The sequence below is a fragment of the Oryctolagus cuniculus genome, chromosome 6, assembly GCF_964237555.1.
Source record: "Oryctolagus cuniculus chromosome 6, mOryCun1.1, whole genome shotgun sequence".
Lineage (NCBI taxonomy): Eukaryota > Metazoa > Chordata > Mammalia > Lagomorpha > Leporidae > Oryctolagus > Oryctolagus cuniculus.
Window position 1 is genome coordinate 137,009,707 of NC_091437.1, and position 6,448 is coordinate 137,016,154.

At 36.1% G+C, this 6,448-nt stretch overlaps 1 pseudogene; it reads left to right on the forward strand.

Moving 5' to 3' along the window:
* The first annotated feature begins 385 nt into the window (after positions 1–385).
* On the forward strand, positions 386–1,350 carry LOC138850098 (small ribosomal subunit protein uS2-like; annotated as a pseudogene).
* The last annotated feature ends 5,098 nt before the right edge of the window (positions 1,351–6,448 follow it).

Sequence of the window (6,448 nt, forward strand, 5' to 3'; positions counted from 1 at the left end):
GGGTACAATTTTCAGAATATGCCGTATATATGGATTAGTATACCTCCACTAAATTGTCAGATTTATGGCATTTCCTCTTGGAACCTCACACAGACGTGAAAGAAAGTATGTCTCAAGTCACATGTCGCAGAGTGCCTCGTGATTCATTTCCCAGTCTCACCCAGGTATGCAAAAGTTTTATGTCAGTAATCTCTATGCTAGTTAAACAAGCTTTATTTATTGGAGCACTCCCATCAGGGGCTCCAGAGCTGGCACTTACAATAAGTTCAACAACTGAAGTTTGAAGTCTGAGATGTTGGAACTTGTTGGGAAGGAGAGGAATAAATTTGAGAAAGACAACCAAACCTTCTGTTACTCTGCAGAGAGCAGTCCATAAAGCATTGTTATGGATTACCAGAGTAACTTAAAGGGAAACTTCACAATACCCTGTGTCTTTGTAGTCCTATAAATGAAGGAGGAGGATGTTTTCAACGTCTTTGCAACAAGAAGCCACCTGGTGACAGCGACCTTGATTTCCAAATGGGACAGTCCATCTACAAAATGAAAAGCGATGGCATCTGCATCATCAGTCTGAAGGGGACATGAGAGATGCTTCTGTTGGTGGCTAGTGCCATTGTTTTTATTAAAAACTGTGCTGATGTCGGCGTCATATCCTCCCTGAACATTGTCCAGAGGACTGTGCTGAAATTTTTAGCAGACAGTGGACCCATTCCCACTGCTTCACGCCTGAAACTTTTGCTATCCATATCCAGAAAGCCTTCAGTTAGCCACGTATTCTGGTCATCACTGATTCCAGAACTCACAATCAGCATCCTACTGAGGCAGCTTATGTGAACTTGCCTATAGTTGCTGTGTATGACACAGATTCTCCTTTGTGCTATGTGGACATTGCATTCCATGGGAAAAGAGAGCTCAAGCCATGGGATTGAAGGGGGTGGGTGTTGGCTCCAGGAAGTTCCTGTGCATCTATGGTACCTTTTCCAGTGAACACCCAGCGAAGGTCATGCTTGATTTCTACTTCTATAGTGGTCCTGACATGACTGAAAAGGAAGAGCAGGCAATTGATGCAAAGGTCACCAAGAATGAACTTCATGGCGAATGGACTATCCCAGCCCCTGAGTTTACTGCTACTCAGTCTGGGGTTGCAGACTAATCTGAAGGTATGCAGATGTCCTCTGTGCCTATTCAGCCATTTCTCACTGAAGACTTTAGTTCTCAGTCTGCCATGGAAAACCAGTGTGCAGATCCCATTGCTCAGGCCACAAATGGGTATTAACAACCACTGAGTGGTCTGAAGCTGCTCTTCTACAGTCTCTAAAGCAAAATGTAAATAGGATTGATCTAAAATAAACACGAGTTTCTTTAAAAAGAGAAGAAAAGTCAGTCAATAGATATTATTTATGATGACAGTGCCACCAGAAGTGTCTCAAATCAAGAAATAACTTCAGGGCAAACTACATGTTAAACATATTACACATAGACACACACACACACACACACACCCAAGGATTGTTGAAAAGTTCATGGAGGGGCTGGTGTTTTCACATCATAGGTTAAGCTGCCACTTGTGAGGCTCACATCAAATATCAGCCTGCATCCTTGGAGTCCTGGCTATTCCATGCTTCTAATCCAGCTTCCTACTGATGTGCCTCGCAGGCAATAAATGATGGTCCAAGTACTTGGTTCTCTGCCACCACTGTGGGAGACCCAGATAGAGTTCCTGGCTCCTGGCTTCAACCAGAACCAGTTCCAGATGTTGAGAACATTTGGTATTGAACTAACAGACAAAAGATTTCTCTTGTCTCTCCATCTCCCTCTCAGTGGTTCTACTTTTCAAATACATAAATAAATCTTCAAAAACTTCATGGAAATCTGTGTTATAAAAAGCTATGAGTGTATTCTGAATGTATGCAATAAAATACTTTCCTACTTTTTATGAATTGTCTCAAGTATCCCCATGCATTAGTATGCATATAAGAAAATCACATATACCTTAACATTTAATAGTATATGTTGTTTGGAAAAAAAAAACAATTAGCAGCTATGTATTAAAAATGAAAATTCGTTTCCAAATATAGGAAAAAAGTTGGGGCTGCATCATTGTGAAATATCTGCAAAAGAATCAACAGTATAGATTTCTGAAATGAGTTCTCTAATTTTCTAGGAAAATGAAGCTAAAAGTTATTTTCCTAGGATAGCTTAGAAGTGACTGGTATTATCCATTGTGAGCTAAGGTTTGAAGTACATTGTCATTTCACCAAATCACCTTAGTGATTGATAGCAATTCCTATCCATCTTGTCATTCTTAGCAGAAAGGTTAAGAGTCAATGATGCATGGTAATTACATATAGCAGCAATCTGAAAACAGTGGCAAAGTCACTATCTTGGCTCCATTATATCACAAGTCCCACTGAAACAATTCTATACGTATAATGAAGTTATTTTTTTGAGATACATACTTTTCCAGGAAACATCTTACACTTCTCCTCAACTTCTGAAAGTAGCTGACCACATTCATAATCAAAATCTCTGACTCTACCCTATATGAACTATAAAATATGAAATATAAAAGATGATGTTATAAATTGGACCTTAGTACCCCAGAAAGATAGGAAGAGAGAGATTCTAACACTAAGATTTCTTAACGTAAGTATGTATATCCCTGAAAGTTTGGGTTTCCAGGCAACAAATATTTCCATTAAGTAACGACACAGAGAAGCCAGAAAAATTAAATTAATATAGTTCTCCTTCCTTTACATGCCTTCTGGTTACATTTTTAACTTCATTATATGGCATGATTGGTCTAACAATTCAGTTGATATTCACAGAAAACAAGAGACAGCTATAGTTATTTCTGCACAAAACAAAAGAGGAAAACTTGGATTGAATTTCCTCTGTTGATTAATTAGTTTTTGATGTGACTAAGAATACTAGGCCAATAGTACATACATCAGTGCCCATTCATGAGACAAAATTCCCAAAAACTTTTAAAATAAAACATCATAAGATATTAACTAGAATTAAATGGTTATTAACTGTGTAATTTGAAAGAAAGATGGGCTAGTGTTGAGGCATAACAGGTTAATGCAACATCTGTAACACCGGCATCCCATGTGGATGCTTGTTGTAGTCCCAGCTGCTCCACTTCCAATTCAGATTACTGCTAAAGTGACAGGGAAAGCAGTGGAAGATGGCCCAAGTACTTGGCCCCCTGCGTCTGTGTGGGAGACCTAGATGAAGGTCCTGGTTCCAGGCTCCAGCCTGGTTTAGTTTTGGAGAGTGAGTCAGCAGGTAGAAAATGGGCATGGTGACCATTTGGAGAGTGAGTCAGCAAATGGAAAATCAATCTCTCTCTCTCTCTCTTTTTCTCTCCCCTTCATCCTTACCCTCTCTCTCTCTCCCTCTCCTTTCCTTCCCCCTCTCTGTAACTCTGCCTTTCAAATAAATAAATAAATCCTTATTTTAGAAAAAAAAAGAAAGAAAAAGAGAAAAGAGAGACAAAGAACATTGATATTATAGAGTTAGCAAGTATGGGACATTGTCAATTAGATTTCAATATCATTGTGAAAATACTGAGTTGTAACCATAGGTTGGCTATAGATTCAGGAGCATAGTAAAAATCAATAAAAGTATTCTGTGAGACTCAATGGCTCTATGGGATTTATAATTTAAAAAGTATGTCTTTATTCTTATTTGCAAACTTTCATGTAATTTATGTCAACAAAATTTATAATAAATCTATGTTGTATAATTTGAATATAATTTATCCTTCCAATATCTGATGCTAATGATTTTAAGAGGGTAGAAACTTAGAAGAAGAGGGTATTTGAAAGGAATTAGACTATAGCAGATAAACAGGGTGGTGCCCCATGGTTCAAAGTCACTAGCTTTTGAAGGAGAGGAAGAGAATGCACCCTTGTCTAGACAGACACTGGGGAGACACTCCATGCTTTACTGCAGTCAAAAAAGGCAGGGGTGGCTTGTCAGAGCTTGCATAACACTGTTTGGACTTCAGTCTCCAGAAATAAGGACAAAAATGAATCTGTTTTCTTTAAAATAATAATCTATACAAGTGTATTTTATAAGGAGAATGATGATTATTACATTATGTATATTTATACATACATATGTATAATGTTTTTCAGACAGGAAACATTTGCCATCACATCACAGTACAAGAGATCTTTTTTAAAATATTTCTTTTAAAAATTTGTAATAAGTAATAAAAATAAATATCATTATCTACAAATGATTAAGTAGCAATCAGTCTTCACATAAGGCAATATACCATTCAAATAAAAGACTTAAGTAAACCTCCTTTGAGTTATAAATTATTTGAGAAATAAAAGTTTTCAAAACACATAGCAAAGGGTTTCATTGCACTGGTATCCAGAGCATAAAAATTTGGCCTGCTGACAGAAATATTTCTGTCCACTGATGTAGGTTATTAAAAATAATATTTTAAGATTTTATTCCATCAAATTTAAATTTTAAAAATGCTATAGAGCAGTTAAGAGAATAATTTCCCACTCAAGGGTTTGGATACACTCCAAGATAAGGGCCTTCCGGAAACTAAGCATGACTTAAGAAAAATGAATCTTTCAAATTAAAGAATAAATCCTTGACTGATCACTCTAAAATGTACAGAAGCTTGTAAGACTCTCTGCTCACATTCTTTCAGTGGCTTCTCTAATACAGAGAATCATGTCTGCACTCCCTATTATACTTATGATACCTTGCTCTTTTTGCCAATCCTAGTTCCATGGGGTCCCCACTGTCTGCCCAAACTTTATCTTTCTACACTGGCTGCTCTACTGTTTCTGGAAAATATCAGTTATTCCAATGGAAGGGCCCTTAAACTTACTCTTACTTGTTCTAGCATAATTTTATCCAAGATATACAAGTCCATTTGCTCAAAGATCTTCTTTTTTTCCAAGCCAGTGCTCTCTAAATTCTGTGACCTTTATCTATTTCTGAATTGATGTTATTTGTATCATATGTCCCAAGTAGCATTTTTTTCTTTATTTAGGAACTATCCTGTGTTTTTTTCCCTTTTCCATTAGAAAAAAAAATTTGTTTGCCACAATGATTATTACTTTGTGTTTAAGGAGTACTCGGAAATAACAATTGCTCAAAAAAAATTTGTCGAAAGCATAAAGAAAGAAGGTGGCAATGGAAAGAGAATAAGAAGGAGGGAGAGAAAGATGGACAGAGAAAAGAAATGCTAGCAAGATAGAGGGAAATTTCTTTCTTGTATTGTGATCCACAGAACATTTTTAATGAAAAATACATAGAATTTGGAAAAAATTCAGGTGCATTGCTTTTTCCTCCTAATTTTCTGTTTTCTCTGTTCTCTGTTCACTCTGGGCCTCTAGTTATTTGCAGTCCTGAAGTAATTAGCCTTTTAATTAGCGTATCTGGCTTTGATAGGAAAACCAACTTCTTGTCTAAGTTGAACTGAAAGAATACTCCCACATTAAACAAAGATGGGTAGTCTATACTAAATTTGTGTGAGACAACACCCTCTGTCCCTTAGGGAGAGGTCAACTCTTCGCCCTATTTTTACATACACATGAAAACTGTGTAATATTAAACATAGAAAATAATTTTAACAATGACTGTTGCTAAATCATTATTTCTGTGTTTCTAAAGTATGATTTACCTACATGAAAACAAATGTATATATACTTGACATTCATTACAGTCCCATTGATGATAGATAGCTAAAATTTTTGTACCATTTGTGTTTCAATTTTTTGCCTAATGTCAAGAAGCTGCCCATTTCTGTGACAAATTTCAAGTTAAAATCATTATCCAGGGTAGATTTTCAGTCTCTTTATTAATTTAAAGAATATAAAGATGTAGACATTGATTCATTTATCCCTCAGGTAGACTTATTTCCTTCTAACACAACATGACAAATTTATATTGTAAGCCCAATATTAGGCATTTTATTAGTCACTGGGGTAGTGTAATATTGAGTAATTCACATGAATAGTTGTTAACATTTATTGACTATTTACTATATGCCAATCACTCTTTTGCTTGTTTTCATTGATTTAATTCTCAGAGAGGAAAGGAATCTTCTTTATGCTTTTGCCTTTTTTAAATTTACAGTTATCTGACTACCTCAAGACTCAATACTATTCAGTAGAAAAGTTATGCCTCTGAACCTGTATATCAGGAAATACACACACACACACACACACACATACTTTACTATGCTCAACTTGTTCCACAGAAATCATTATTTTAATACTATAGAAGATTTTCTTTATGTTGATGATACCTCTGGATACCAGGTCTAAAGAGAAGGTTTAAGTAATAGCACCCCTCAGGAAGTAGTTAGTAAGCTCCATCCACAGCTCTACATCGTTCACATATATTAACTCCATCTTCACTGATTAACTCATTTGACTCACAAATACACGGTTGGAGATAACACAAT